Source organism: Medicago truncatula, unplaced genomic scaffold (genome assembly GCF_003473485.1).
Source record: "Medicago truncatula cultivar Jemalong A17 unplaced genomic scaffold, MtrunA17r5.0-ANR MtrunA17Chr0c01, whole genome shotgun sequence".
In the NCBI taxonomy this organism is placed as follows: domain Eukaryota; kingdom Viridiplantae; phylum Streptophyta; class Magnoliopsida; order Fabales; family Fabaceae; genus Medicago; species Medicago truncatula.
In genome coordinates this window covers 167,789-185,169 of record NW_024340360.1, presented here as the reverse complement: position 1 = coordinate 185,169, position 17,381 = coordinate 167,789, and the positions used below count along the sequence as shown (strand labels likewise).

At 30.8% G+C, this 17,381-nt stretch overlaps 1 long non-coding RNA gene across 1 annotated transcript; it reads right to left on the bottom strand.

Annotated features, from left to right (window-relative positions):
* Positions 1–9,070: 9,070 nt before the first annotated feature.
* Positions 9,071–17,381, bottom strand: LOC112418428 (uncharacterized). The gene is made up of 4 exons (XR_005643797.1): positions 15,490–17,381; positions 14,275–14,465; positions 11,046–11,189; positions 9,071–9,485 (listed from the first exon to the last, which is right to left on the bottom strand). It is a non-coding gene; the product is annotated as an uncharacterized lncRNA (long non-coding RNA).

The following is a 17,381-nucleotide window of genomic DNA, read 5'->3' as shown; positions in this document are numbered from 1 at the left end:
TGCACAACTTGCATTTTCAAAAATCAACAAACCGAAAAACCAAAAAACTACTACTAATGACTTTCAAAATCAATCATTAGCTATGATGGACAACACAATGAGACTTATGGGGTCCAAACAGATACTTAGTGCACATGTATACAAGGGTCTTTTTATAAGTAAATTTTTCTCTTGGTTGTTTCAAAACCATCGATGCGGGACTGTTGAAACCAAACTCCAAAGTGTTCTCTCCTTTGCTACAGGGTGTTACTTCTTCCTCCTGCCTCATGTTTCTAACTCGTTTATATGTTTTGGTGCTGAGAATTTGTACATGGTATTTTTTAGAACTTGTTCAATTTTGGATTAACGGAGAATCTGACGTAACTCAACTTCCTCTTAATAATCATTCAATCACTCACTAGAAATCTACCCAATCTTCCAAAACAGCCATCGGAAAAGAAACCTAATGGCTCAAAAAAATCAAAGTTTTTTAGCGGCAATTCCGTTAAAAAGTCTAATGTTAAGGAAGAGAAGAATGATTAAGATCTATTCATATTGATTTGGATTCATTTTAATATATGGTTATCTGGATGGGCTTCATAGCATAGATTGTGACAAGAGAAAGAGAAACGCGGGAGTGCTGGCTGCTTTGCTACTAACTACACTTAAATTGGTGCCTACAAAGAGAAAAAACAAAACAACACCGTAAATTCTCTCCTCTTCTCAACACTGAAACCGAGTGAATGAAACCGGAACTGTAAACACCACTTTCAGTTGAGTTTCAGCCCTTTCTTCTTGTTTTTTTTTTTTTGGTTTAATTGCACTTTTGGACTCCTATCTTTTCAAAAGTTGCGGTTATGGATCCCTAACTAATTTAAATACAAAAGAGCCCCCTATGTTTTGATTATTTGACAGTTTTGGACCTCTAAGGCAAAAAAAAAAAAAAAAAATTGAAACGTGGCACTTCACTTAGGGTGCCACGTCAGCGTTGACCGAGTCAACAATAGGGGGCTGTTTTGTATTTAAATTAGTTAGGGGTCCATAACGGCAACTTTTGGAAAAATAGGGGTCCAAAAGTGCAATTAAGCCTTTTTTTTTTTTAAGAAAAATAAAGACAGCCCTTTAGTTGTTTTATACATCTTGGTGCTGAGAAATTTTACATGTTTCAATCACTTCAATATGTTTCAAATAAATTCATTTCCTTAAACAAACGAAATTCTTTCCGCCGCAATTCGGTTAAAATAGATTGTCATAGAGAAAGAGAAACTGAGAAAAATAAAATTGAGAATAGAAAGTCTAATGTTAAGGAAGAGGAGAATAATGAAGGTGCTTTATTAGATGAACATGAAACATTGTCCTTACCATGCAAGTGACTGACATGTATTCTTCAGTGATATGTTTTCTATAATCAGAGTTGTATATCTTGTATGAAAGATGAGGCTTTTAATGGGAGACCCTTCCCATCATAGAACACAATTTCAAATGCAGGCAACTATAGCTCCTATATAATCGGAAACCGCAGAAACAAACAATGCACAATTCATAATAACAATGTAGTATTCTGTTCATGTATTATTTGGACAGATTGATCAGCTCTTGCTCTATCCTTGTTGATGATACCAAACAATGAAAAGTCAGTTGAGTTTTCAGCCCTTTCTTTTAATTCCACAAAAAAAAAAAAAAAAAAAAAAAAAAAAAAAAACACTCTAATGCGTTCTATTACAGTGGTGAATCCCCACACTCTGATCACAAATGCGGCAATAAAAGGGTGAACCTTAATGTCCAAGCTGTGCATCAGAAATGGGAAGTTGGTTATTGTTGCATTTGTGATTGACAATTGTTAAGAACATATATAGCAAACTGAAGAAAAAGTTGGTAGATCAAATACTCTTCTATAGTCCTAAAACCACACAATCAAACTTATTTACATGTATCTTCCCATATTGCACCCAGATGGTTAGAAATCTATTTATATAGTTTGCATTTTCATGTTCAATGGACAAACCGGAAATACAAGATATTTAACAGGCTTACGGAACAGTTTTTGATCAATCATCGCGAAGAAAAAAGACCAAAATAAACCCAGTTTATAATACTATTTTCATCTCTAAAAAAAATTAATACTATTTTCTTGAATTCCGATGAAGCGCTTAAAATCAAATGGTGCAAAATTTTAAATATAAATGAAGACATGGCCATAAGAGAACAACTAATGGAATCAAATCAATGTTTCTTGAATTCCATACTATGTGCATGTGTCTGAAACACTAAACATACTCAAAATTGTTTTCTTGTATAGCAATTAAAAACAAGAAAATCAATATGACAAAAGAGAAAAATAAGAATACTAAACAAGGAAGAGGTTAAGGTAAAGATGACATATCTGATCAGTGGAATAGCACAATGTGGATTGAAGGTCTCTGTGTCTTCGAGACTAGAAGAAAAGCATTAACTCTTAAAAAAAAAAATGGAAATTGAGAGTACAAACTAATTTAAGTATTATATATATAATCAAGTTACCTCGCAAATCAAATAAGTCGAACTATATGTAGCTCAATTCAGTTAATGAATTTTAGTGGTTAGAGTTCACACAATTTAATTGTAGAGAAGTGGAGTGTCCGAGGTTCGAACCCCGGCCCCTGCATATAATATGCAATATCCCTATCAATTGAGCTAAGTTCACGGGGATATGAACTTAATTTTCAATTATGACTTATTTAATTAATTTGCATAATGCATGCATTTATATAGAAAGTAAGTACAAGTACAACAAAAATAAGGACTTGAATTTTTTCGGTGCATTAATGTTTGAAAGATCAAGTACATGAAAAATTAATAACATTAACTTTTAATGTACTTGCACGTGACAAAGATTACGGCACCAAAAATCATTACTAATGAACCGTTTAATCGCTTACGCAATTAGCCTGAAGTGAATTATTTGGTCCTAGGGCTCACAATGAACCGAATCAATTCGATAATAGTTTGAAATTCGATTTTGAATTTGATTCGTCAAATAAATGAGTCGAACTTGAGTTATGGATAGTTCGACTCGTTTGATTCAAGAGACAACTCGATATATATATATATATATATATATATATATATATATATATATATATATATATATATATATATATATATATATATTTGCTAAATCAATTACAATAATTTTAAATGAAATGTTATTTCTACCTTTTTTGTCAAAGTTTTTTTATCATACCACTTTAACAATATAAACTACAAACGTCCAATTGAGTAAAAATAATGTTAATGCTCACAACAATAATTTTGATAGAGAAGTGTATGACATAATCCATATGCACTTGATAGATTTAAGCTTGTTTGTCCGGAAAAAATTAAGCGCAGTTTCATGTCCCACATTGGTAGTTTTATATGTTTTCAATACATCTTGGTGCTTAGAAATTTTATATGTCTTCTATACATCTTGGTGCTTAGAAATTTTATATGTTTCAATCACTTCAATATGTTTCAAATAAATTCAATTCCTCAAACAAATCAAATTCTTTCAGCAGCAATTCGGTTAAAATAGATTGTGACAGAGAAACTGAGAAAAAATGAGAATAGAAAGCTAATGTTTAGGAAGAGGAGAATGATGATGCTTTATTACACGCACATGAAACTGAAACACTATCAAATTTAACATTAGGCGTTTACCATTATCATATATATCTAATCCACAACCACAAAAACAAACAATGCGTAAGTTATATGGTTCAACAGCATATTACATTACAGTGACATGTTCTCATTACTATAACATGCAAGTGGATGATTAGAACAAACTAGGAGACTCACATGTAATCTTCAGTGATATGATTTCTATAATCAGATTTGTATATCTTGTGTTATTCTTCAGTGATAACACAACATTATTTTCATGCGTAACTATAGCTTAATTACATGTATTATTCAGTAATATAAAACATGTTCAACCCACCACTAATATTGGTGCTTAGAATGTATTTAATTACCAGAATCATTTTTCTAATTTGAAACAATGAAAAGTCATTTGTCAATAGAGTTGTAATCTCATTGGAATTGCAATTCTTGAATACTGTCTTTGATCTTTCTTTCAAATCTTTTGTTTATCACAATTTATTTGCTGCATTTGTTTTCCTAAAATCTCTTATGTTAATCTTCTTTTTATCATACATGTTTCTATTCATTCTTTAGTTCCTAGATTTGTGGTTGGTTTGGTGAATCGAAAATTAATCAACAAGATTATTGAGTGATTATCAATGGAGAATGCACGAATATGAACTTGGACTCTTTTTTCATTTCCATTACTTTGCTAATAAATAGATTTAACAGAGTTTTTGAATCAATCTATAGCAATTTGGATTTTCTTAATTTTATGTATATACGGAGTAGATAATAGATACTTTATTGGTTTAATTTGTTTGTGCTTTGTAATTTGAGCAACCAATACTAGAAGGAACTGACAACCTACTTGTGTCTCTGGCTGGATAAAACCTCCAGCAGGTTTTGTGGCTCTTAACTTCGATGGAGCTGTGGCGATCGACAGAGGAGTTGCTGGCTGCCGTGTTGGCATACGCGAAAGTGAAGGTAATTTCAAGGCTGTCTTTTCCCTCTACATTAAGCTCATTTGGGTTGTCAATCTTTGCTTTTTCTAAATCGAAAGTTGTACCAATCCAGTTCTAGAAACCTCTAAATAAGTTGAACCAATCCGTCCCAAATGCAACAACATTCGTTACCAATAATTGCTTAAAGTTTATGACAGCTCTCCCGACTACACTTCCTCATAACTTATTATTTGATGTGTTGAAACCACTCTTGGGATAATTTGAAGCTCCATCTTGGTAAAATTTAAAATATTAAAATCTCCATTATCAGGTTGGAATAAAATGAGAGATTTCGTCATTTGTATTTAACATCTGGGAAAAATAAAATTTAAAAAAAAAAACCATTTGGAACATATGTTTTACAAATGTAAATCAAAATGATGTGCAATTATTACTTTCTCAATCTTCATTCACGTGCTAGTATTTTTATTTATTTTTTTATCATTTCTTTCATTTTAATTGATGAAATATTGGCGTAAAAGTACAATTTACAATTAAAAAAATTATAAAATTGGGGGACAAAAAGGAGTCGATGTTGAGGAATTTGGAACAAGTTTTGAATGAATTATAAAATTTAAATAAATCAATAAAGATTGGGAGGATAAAAAAGAGAGAGATGTGAGTCATTCTGAAACAAGTTTTAATGAATTCCACTCATTCAAATAACCTCAATCCCAACTCCAAGTGAAGTGGATACCTTTAAACTATATAAGCACTATCATAGCATTTTTTTCGGTCGAGGTGGAACTATTTTTAGTGCATCTTTTCTTGCTTTTTAAGTTTAAGTTGAGATGGAACATAAAAGAAGAACTCATCAACAACTCATAATCTTACTACAAGCAAGCATTTATCCATTGTAATCTGCTCCTCTAAAGTGAGTAATTCACTTTACATTATAAAGTAAGTAATCTCCGTCATTATTTAACGAATCATATATAGATATCGTAAGTACATCATAACAAATCATGAGTTTGTTAAAATGCTTATAAAAATCATTAGCGAAATGATATATGTGGTTACATGTATGTAGTTATTTTCGGCACATTATAGTGACATGTTATCATTATATAAATATAATATATTAACCCAAAAAAAATCATTATAAATATAATATGCAATTCGATGATAAGAACAAACTCGTCCACTAGTTGACATTAATTCTAGAGTGTTGGCTTCTTTGCTTAGCTTAGATTGAACAATGCATGTTTAAGGAATTAAGTTTACTTTCACAGTTAATGCAACATGCTACCACATGTAAGTTTAAAAGTCAGCTCACAGTAAAACAAAGCATCCAATCAAGCACGGCACACCTTCCTACATCTTCTCATTCTATTTAAAGATGAATCCAATAATAATTTTAAGATAAATTACACAAAACTAAGTAAGGATGAGTTAGGTCGAAATTTCAAAAATAAGAAGCACCAAGACCCTTGATCAAATTAATATTTCAATCTTCCACAAGCTGAACTATGCATCTTCTCAAAACTCCAAAGGAGCACCAGTCCTTTCAACTCGTTCAGGATATATACAGGGTCTATAACGATGAAGGCACCATCTGGTGGAACAATATTTGCAGAGAGGCAAACCAAGTGGCAGAAACATTAACTAAACTTAGTCTTTTTTTTAATGATAATTGTATTGTTTTTAACTTAGTTTCAACCTTTTTTGCAAGTGTCTTTAACATTAACCTTTTATGAGTTAACCCGCGCTAAGAATAAACTAGCGCAAGTTAAGTCACGTAGTGTGACTTAACATAGGTTCAAAATACACTTGCGCATGTCAAGTCACGTAGCATGATTTAACATAAGTACATAATACACTAACGTATGTTAACATGTGTAAGGCATTTTGGACTTTTACTTTGGTAATGAGCGAAACCAATTTGAGTAAAGAGCAAAATTCTTTTTTTTTTTTTTTTTTTTTTTATCAAATAGTTATGGGCTGAAACTCATACTTTTTAAATAGGAAAAAGTGAAATGTCCAAAGTTCAAACCTCAATCCCTACATATGTAATATACAATATCCCTATCAATTTAAAACTCTAATTATTTAAGTACATTAATTTATAAAAAAAAAACTTTTATAGATATTATACAATATTTTTTTCTTTTTATTTTTGTTACATATAGCTTAACGATAAAAATTTAAACTTTAATTATTTAAATGCTTTGATTTATAAAAAAAACTCGCATGCAAAAATTGATTAATAACAACAATTTTACGACTGCAAAGCTCTCTCATAAACAAATGCACCAAAAAATTTAGAGAATTGATGTTCCCACTTTTGGTTTGGCTGTGCCACACGAGTAAATTACTCAAATACCCCTCGGCAGTTAACTGCCGAAGTTTTAGAAATACGGATGCAGTTAACTGTCGAAGAAAACTTCGGCAGTAAACTACCGAGGAAAACTGAAAACTTCGGCAGTTAACTGCCGAGGAAACCTCAAACCTGTTTTTTTTTTTTTTTTTTTTGACAAAATCCATAAATTGTCATTAATAACAAACTTTTTTTTTTTTGACAAAAACTATAAATTGTCTTTAATAATATTTATTGATTTTAAATGTTTCAATCATTATTTTGGTACGTTTTAAACAATTGCAGTATTATACTTATGTGTATATATCTTAATAAGAATAACATTTAAATCAGTGTAAAAATTAAGCATTTGAATATTATTTTGCACATTACTTAAATACAAATAACAATAAAAAAATCGTTAAAATAATTGTGCACAACAATTTTTTTTAAGGTATAATATGTTGTTATATTTTCTACATTAAAATAATTGTGTACAAAGATTTTTTTTTTTTGCAAAACAATATTCAAATACTTAATTTTTACACTTATTGAAATGTTTTTTGAAGACTTAAATGTTAAGCCTAAAACAAAGAAAAAGGAAATAAAAGAAGAAAATTCCATGAAAGTTCTTTGGAAATAAAATATTCACTATTATTGAAGATCAAAGCAGTAATAACAAAACAAAAAAATTAAAGGAGTAATACAATTAAAATAAATAAGGAAGGCAAATCAATAAAATTAAAAACGAATTATTAAGAAAAATCAATCAAAAATGATAAAGACCGCGGAATATTCTCAAAAAAAAAAATAAAAAAAAAAATAACAGATTTGAGGTTTCCTCGGCAGTTAACTGTCGAAGTTTTCAGTTTTTCTCGGTAGTTTACTACCGAAGTTTTCCTCGGTAGTTAACTGCAGCCGGTTTCAGTAATTTACTCATGTGGCATAGCCAAACCAAATGTGGGAACAGCAATTCTCAAAAATTTAACTTAATGAACCGTGAATAACACAAGGGTATATAGGTAAATTTTGGTCGTGTTGTTTGAACACAGTCGATGTGGGACAGTAAAATCCAAAGACAAGACAAGTCTGTGTCTCCTCCAATTTCTCGTTCTTCATTTCAACGACCAATTCAGATTCAATTGATTGATTGAAAATGGCTTCGAAGATAGTAACATGTTTTGTGTGCTGGAATCTGAGCATAGGTAATAATGGATTGAAGGTTTCTGTGAGTTCGAGACAAATGTAACAGAATAGCAGAAGACTAACTTTTATATATATAGCTAAGTATGAAAGTTAGCTTGGGATGGGGAAAGATTTTCCCACCTTGGGAAAGTTGATTTCTAATCCTTGGATCAAATGAAGAGCATAGTTTTATCATAGTCTCTCACCACTAGATTTTTTCACACTATCTCCCACATCCTTTTCTCTCCTCCATCCCCACTCACCCACCACGAACAAACCACCACCAAGTCCATGTGTCCAAATTCCCAACTCTTTCAATCTCTCATCAACTTCATTTTTTATGAGATCAAGTTATGGAGCTTCAAAATACGGGAATCGAAACTATTCCATGATAGTTGTATTCAAACTATGGAGCTCAAAGGTAACAAAAAAAAAAACTGTGGAGCTTAAAGAAAGAAAGAAAGAAAATGAATGATGCACTTTCAGATGATATGGAAATTTAAATTTAATTCATTGAGATAATTTCAAAATTTAAACAATTCCATGGTTGTTGTATCCAAGCTGTGGAGCTTAAATTTTTTCTTTAGAAAAGTATGGTGGGACGGTGCTTGCAGTTAGCTGTGAATTTAAAATATTCAATGTTTGTAGTTAAATATACGTGTAGCCGATGATGTATGAAGGGCTCCTTTGATATGAAAAATACACAACTAGGTGTTGGAACGATGGGGGATCAACATGGAGTACCAATTTTTCAGATCTGGTGATTGAAGAAGATGATGAAAAAAATCTGGTATAGAGAGACTATGATAAAAGTGTGTTCTTTATTTAATCCAATGGCTAAAATCAACTTGCCCATGGTGGGAAAATCTTTCCCCTTCCCACCCTAAATGCCACCCACATGTAGATGTTTTCTTTGTCAACTTAGCTAACTATGAAAGAACTTGCTTTTCATGGGAGACCATTCCAATCATAGAACCAAAAATTATAACTAATGATAAATCAGTTAAGTGGACATCACAATGTGAATATTGGGGTCGGAATTGTTATACTTCGACAACATGTATACAACTAGTTCTTGGTTTTTTAACAACATTCATTCGATGTAAGACAATCATAACCAAACTATTTTATATGTCTTGGTGCTTAAAATTTGTATATGCTATTCTTTAAAACTTTGAACTTTCAATTTTCGACTAATATGGGCATCATTGCATAGAATAATTGTTATTTAGAACAAGATGATGGAAGAGAAATTGAATCAAGGATGTAGATTTAGACTCCAATCAAATTATGAATCAAGAAGTCACTGAATATGTTGCTGATGATGTAGCTCCTAATATTGATTCAATACTCACTTGATCCACCATTTCATCAATCTCAAAAGCTTTGTTTGTTTAAGATATGCAAAACAAGTACACCTGTGAAAGAATTATGGTGTGACAAAAATGTTTATAGCTAGTTAGTATTGACTATAGTAAATTCTCATTATAGTAAATTGACTAAAACGCAAAAATAAAGAGGTCCAATCCATCACTAAAACGCAAAAATTAAATTAAAATACAAACTATCTCAAACATAGGAAGGGTCTAATTTAATGTAAATTTAAATATTTAATCCAATAATTTAAAGTTAAGGTATTCATTTGTTTTAGAAAATTATTTGTGTTATATTTCTGTAAAACAAAAAAATTAAATATTTTTTGAAGGAAATTTTTTCAAGTATTATATAGATTATTGAGCTAACTTGTGAAAATTATATATAACTCAAATTCAACTTAATAAGTTAACAAACTTAATTTTCAATTCATGATTTATTAACCAACCAAATTCAACGAAGATTACATAGTCTCTAAAACAAAGAATTTTAGACAAATGACTTTTAGCATAATGCGAGTAATTAGAATGAAAGGATTATTTTATTTTTTAGACAGTAAGATTGTAAGTTCCTCGGTATCTCTAAGACCATGTACAATGGGAAAAAAATTTCAATACCTTTTAACACCTACTTTTTCAATTCTCAACACTCCACATCATTTTCTCTCTCATAATTCAACACTCATTCAATTTTTACCTCTTCAATAATTTTTTCATTCAACACCCTACCCCACCACCTTTTATTTCTTATTCTTATTTAATTTTATATTTTTGTTTTTATAATTAACTAAAATTATCGATTATAATTAAATTAAAATAATAAAATCAACTATTTATTTTTTAGTTTTTTTTTTGGAAAAACAAAATTTTGTAAAATAATTTATTTTTATTTTCTTAACTTAAAATGCGACACACAAATAACTTAAAATGCAAGACAACAAAGTACAAACTCTCTCCTCTTCAACACCTCTCTCCTCTTCCCTCATATTCAATAGCCTCCTCCAATGGTCTCAACATGTTGAATATGACATTCAACAAACCATTGTAAATGGTCTAATGCAAATTTTGCTAAACTGCAGAGGACATAAATTGACTTCACCAAAATATTAGATACTTCGGTTGTTTTGGTAAATTAATATCTAAAACCTGAAGCGGACTAAAAAAAAAGTTAAATAATGAGCCAAAAATAATTACTAATGAAGACAACACAATTTCTGAATTGTTGTTGTTATATTTGACCACATGTATGCAAGGATGTTTTATAGGTAAATTGTCCTATTGGTTTTTTAAACACCATCGATGTGGGACTATTGAAACCAAACTATAACTATTTTACTACATGTCTTGTTCTTCCTCTTGCTTATTCTTTAAAACATTGACGTTGGAAAAGGAATCCAATGTTTCAAATAAATCCAATTACTCGAATAAATCAAAGTCATTTAGCGGTAGGTAATTCACATAAAATAGATTGTGATAGAGAAATTGAGGAAAAAGGAGAATGATGAAGATGCTTTTTTAAATGCACATGAAACACTATCACATTTAACATAATCATTGTAAATACATTATATATTTACCATTGATATTGCTTTGAATTATACTTACTCTGTAGTTTATGGTAGTATTGTTTATGGCATTGGATTCAGTTTAATCAAGCCATTGCACCATTCATCATTTTTCGGTTGTGAGATGGTATGTGTCTACCTGGATGTAGTTATTTTCACCTTATTCAAGTGACTCTCATATTATCTGTACAAAGAAATGAAATTCATTGTGTATTTCAAAGTATAACAGCCAAATACTCACTAAAACATGTTCTATCTACCACTAATAAGGGTGAGTTTATTTTTAGCAGCAATTCAGTTGAAATAGATTGTGATAGAGAAACATTACACATGTAATTTTGGAGAATGATAACAATGTATTTTTGGGATGCACATGAAACAGTCACATGATATATGGTAAACCTGTATGTAGTTATTTTCAGAACATTACAGTGACACTGACATGCATGTGGATGATAAGAACAAATTCTAGGACAAGGACCCTTGCTGGTGATACAAAACATACTGCTAATATCACTACAATTTGGATTATTAGTTGCAAATGTTCTTCTATCTGATTACTGATAATCAACATAAAAAAAAATTAAAAAAAATTTGAACTAGTTATTTTGGCACGCTAATTTTTGAAAAAATTAGCATGGAAAAAATTAATTAACAACATCATTTTTCTCTACGCAAATTGAGTTCAAAAACTAATGGACCAAAAAGCATACAAATGAACCGTTCAATCCAACGAACAGCCCAATATGAATTATTGGATCCTACACTTTTTGATCAAATGTATACAAGAGTCTTTTATAAGTAAATCTTGCTCTTATTTGTTTAAAACCCTTCGATGTGGGGTTATTTTACAGTGTGTTACTTCTTTCAACTGCTCATGTTTCTAGCTGTTATATATGTCTTGGTTCAAATTTAACCATTTTAAATACTTTATTGCATTGTTGTTTATAGCATTTGATTGACTTTAATCTAGCCATTTGCACTATTTATCCTTTCTCAGTTGCGAGATGTTCTATGGCTATTTTCAGCACATTACTATAACAAATTTCAGGAGAAGAGTCACATGTGTTCAATGTCCTGGCCTATCGTTATTGATAATACAAAACAATTAAAAGTAAGCTCATCAAAATAGAACAAAGCATATTGCTTGCAGCAATCAAACATGGCACTAGGAACCTGCTCGATCTTCCAATTCTATCGAATAATTTTGAAATTAAATGCAATTCTACGATTCTGAAGTTCTAAGTTCTTGTAACGGTCCACTTTTGAGGCCAAATACAAAATTACACAAAGTGCTCCCTATTATACGCAGTTATGCACGGAGGTTCATATTTTATAATTAAAACTCACAGTGATATAAGGGGCCGATCGATATTCGGTGCAAAATTTTATAATACTTGCAGTGATAAGAAACCAGTTGTTTTTTCTTATAACGATATATATACTTCTCATATATACTAAACTTAGCAATAGTTGCAGTGATATGGGATCGTTATTTGTTGTACTCAGTTCCTAGTGAAACAAGAAACTGAGAGCAAATGATGATCCCGTCATGACTACTGACCAAATTTAGACTCCAATCAATCAAAATATGGATCATGAAAAAACTAAATATGTGGCTGATGACATAGCTTTGAATTTATTTGAAAGCTGAAAATTATGCAGTCTCTAAAAGTTGTTTATATTGGATTTGAACCTATATCTAGTTAGAAAGAACAGTTTTGAAGCTAAAACCTAATCCCATTGAAACACATATAAATGGTGAAGTCAAAAAAGTGATGAGTGCATATATAATAAGCCTTATTAATGAAATATTCTTCATAACAACTCTGCATTTTCACATTGCAATTGATTTCACTACAATACATGAATAGTTTCTTTCCATTCACTACTACATGAATAGTTTGTTTAAACAAGTACACTAGTAAAAGAATTATGGTAGAACTCTTGGCTTCAAAAATGCTTATAGCTAGGTAATTATTGACTATGATCACAAAAATCTCATTAAAGGGTTGAGTGATTGGTACATTGTACAAAATTGATATCATGACTCCTAGGTTGTATGAACCAATATCCATCTAGTGATAATTTTAGAATTCATTACAGTGTGATAAGCTTAGCTTAGATTGAACCTTCCCAAACATTGTAAAGGCAAATGAACAATTGACAATGATGAAAAACTTAACAAAAAGAGTTTAGTTGTTGTATTGCATGTTTGAGGAACTAAATTTACTTTCACTACCAAATACAAAATCTGCATTGCGCAGTCTCTAAGATTGTTTGTCTTGGATGAGTGCAAAATAGGGCTTATTATAATTTATAATGTAAATCTCTACAATACAAAAGTATTCATGGATAGTTTCTTTCCATTCACTACTACAAGTACACTAGTGAACAAATTATGGTAGGACTAAAACTTTCATTAGCATAGAAATGAAAGTTTAGACTTTGGCATAGTAAATTGACTACCCTACAATTGAATTAAAATAAAATAGAAACTATCCCAAACGTACAAAGGATGTTTAATGGATTTCTAAAATATTTAACTTAATAAATAGGTTAAAGTATCTAACTTTTTTTCTAAATAGTTTAAGTATTATATATATATATATATATATATATATATATATATATATATATATATATATATATATAATCAAGCTAGTTATGATTTTTTTTTTTTTAGGAAAGCTAATTATGATTATTAACTCTATTTTCAATATTCATTTTTTGGACCAAAATTCAATAAAAGAAAATAATTTAGAAACTATTTATTTTAGTGCATTGATTTTCAAAAACAGTAAAGCATATGAAAATTAGATTATTCACATGCTATCAAATTATTATTGATGACCACTTTTATAAAATTTTGTGGACAACAAAATGTGCCTTATATTTTCCAAACACTTACAGAAAAAGGGTGTTTTATAGGTAAATATTTCTTTTTGTTTAAGCACCATCGATGTGGGACTGTTGAACCAAACTCTAAGGGTGCTATCTGCTTTGCTACTAACTAGTTGTTTTATATCTCTTTGTACTGAGAATTTCGTATTAAGATGATGGGCTTAGTTGCATAGTTATAGACTGTGACAAAAGAAAGAGGAACTGGAAAAAAAAAATTGAGTATAGAAAGTCTAATGTTATGAAAAAGAATTGTCACATTTAACAAAATCATTTCAAATACATGATGAATTTACCATTATCTTATATCTAATCCGCAACCACAAAACAAACAATGCACAAGGTATATATATGGTTCAAGTTCTTACCTAAATGAAGCTATTTTCAGCACATATAGTGACATGTTCTCATTGCTATAAGATGAAAGTGGATGATAAGAACAAACTAGGAGGAAACTCATTGATTGGAAGTAGACAGATTGATCAGCTCCTCATTGATGATATCTCATTGGAGTTTCTTTCAAAGCTCTTATCACAATTTATTTGAAGCATTTGTGTTCCTAAAATTCCATAGTGAATTGAAAATTAATCACCCAAGATTTTTGAGTGCTTATCAATGGAGAATGCTAGAATATGGAATTAGACTTTTTGCCTTTCCATTTTACTCTGATTATATATAGATTTAGCAATATGGATTTTCTTGATTTTATGTATACATGGAGTAGATAATAGGAGTCTGATTCAAACCGAATGAGCCTAACATAGAAGGAACCAACGACCTGCAACAGGTTTTGTGGTTCTTAACTGTGATGGAGCTCTGATAATCGACAAAGGAATTGATGGATGCGGTAGTGTCATATGTGATACCGAAGGTAATTTCAAGGCTGTCTTTTCCTTCTACATTAGGCTCATTCGGGTTGAAATCGTACCCCTTAATTGCTATCAAACATTAAAGATGGCTTTCCAAAGGAGCATCAGTCCTTTCCAAAACTGCTATTATTATGTTTTCTTTTAAGTTAGTTCTAACTACAAACCAAAGAACCATACTCTTAATTTGTATTTATAATTCCTAGTCATCTTTCTAACAAGTAATTCCCAAGCTTGAACAAATTTTTTGTAAGCCATGTTTGCTATAAAACCTTATTATATTTTTCTTAAATTTTTAAATTTTTTTTTATATCTATTGATGTATTTTTATTCTCTTATTTCAGCCTTATGAAATGATCTTATGATTAAAAAGATTATTTCTTAAAAAAATTGGGGACTTGAATTATTTCAATACATTGATTTTCAATAACAATCCACATGAGAAAAAATTAGGTTACAAATCAAAACTTAATTTATAATATTTCTCATTTGGACTCTCATGAAAATGAATGCATCAAAAATTAAGTGGATGTCACAACACAATTGTGATTTATTGAGTCTAGGTAAAGTTCCTTTATAGGTAAAGCTTCCTCTAGGTTGCTATAGAACCTTCTATGTGGGATTATTGTGAGTGCTAGCTGCTTTGCTACTAACTACACTTGTATATATACAGAGAAAAAAGACAACACTGTAAACTTTGAGAAGAAGAAGATCTACCTTTCTAATTCTTGGAGATAGTTTTATATGCTAATCTTTAAAACTTTGAACTGTACATGTTTAATTTTGGATTAATATGAGCTTGGCTCTTAGAATAATTGTTATTTAGAAAAAGATGATGGAAAGGAAATTGAACATCAAGTCATAGTAATGAGTCTGTAAAAGAGAATGCATGAGTACTTACCAAATTATCAAACTGTAGATTTAGAGTCCAATCAAAAATATTAAGTTCACTCATGACAAAAGAAATTAAAAAAGTATTCAGAAACTTGTGACAAGCTCTGATGCACGGACGCGGCCGAGATCTGCCGTGTCGCCGTCTCCGATGCGGTTCCGACACGGACGCGCGTACGACACGCGTACGATTCGCGTCAGACGCGGATCTAGCCGTATCCAACAAAAAAAAAACTTACGGCGGACGCGGACGCGACACCGCTCAGTTGAGTAGGACACGGCCCATGACAAAAATTAAAAAAAAAAAAAAAAAAAAAAGGAAGAGTACTAGGTTTCAAGGCTGAGATATGAATTTGGAAACTATAAAACCCAACTCACACATCTCTAATCCTGTTATCGCTGCTCACTGTGCATCCACCGCACCTTTTCCGGCGCCGCCGTCTGCTTCCTTCCCGTCGTCTCTCCATGTCGTCGTCGTCGTCGTCTACTCCAGGTTTCTATCAATTTGCTTTCTTCTTTGTTTTCTATCAATTTGCTTTCGTCGTCGTCGTCACTTTTCTCACACGACTCGTTTCACTTTTCTCTTTGTTTGCTGTGCTAGCTGGTAATGTTTTCGTTATCTTATCTGTTTGCTAACCACAAGTTTTCACTTTTCTGAAGTATACTACAATAATAATAACACCTCACAACTTTTATCACATGGTGATTGTATATAATATATTTTATATTATAATAGGTTCCCTTTACACAAGACCTATAGCACCACAAGTTCACACCACGTTTTTTATATATGTTAATCTTTTTTTTTTTTGATAACATATATGTTAAACTTTATGTATAATTTCATCATTTTGTTTTAGATTATTTTTCTTAATTGAAAGTACTAAGTTTATTTTGGTTAATTTTTGTCTTTGTTTGGTTGATTGAAAGTTTAAATAAACATGAATTATGCCTCTCGTTTTAGACTTTTTATAAATTATTCTCACAAAATACTTTATTTTATTAATATATAAAATATATATCGCCGTGTCCGTGTCCTACGTTTTTTTAGATTAGCCGTGTCCGTGTCGTATCCTGCGTCCGTGTCCGTGCATCATAGGTGACAAGTAAAACGGCAGGGAGTAAGTTCACTCACATGTGTTCTTCAATGTCCTGGCAGCATATCCTTGCTGATGGTTCCAAAACAATGAAAAGTCAGCTCATCACAATAGAACAAAGCTTACTACTTGAAGCATCCAATGAAACATTTGAGACCCAATTACACATAATGCTCCATTGTTCAGACCAATTACATAGTTTTGTCGCTATACAAATTGTAGCAATCGATCAAAAAAACACGTTCGATACTTGGAATCTGATGAGAATGAAACAACGCAAGATTAAGAAATTCGACGAGGGCGACTTGATTTGGCCTTGGGAAACTATTTCAAAAATAAAAAAAACACTTCAAAAATATATTGAAGGTAAACAATTAAGCAGAAGTATAAATGAAAAATACTGAAAATAAGGTAAAAAAGAGTTGTATTAATGTTCTTGAACTGATAGCTATAAGATCAATTATTTAGCCGATTCAACAATAGCAAAACGAAGAATAAATGTCAAACTTGTAATTTCATTGACCAATTTTAAATCCCAAACTTGTAATTTCAGATATCTATAGACCAAATTTTTTTTATTAATGAACCGTTTAATCAGTTACTTGCACAACACTATGTGAA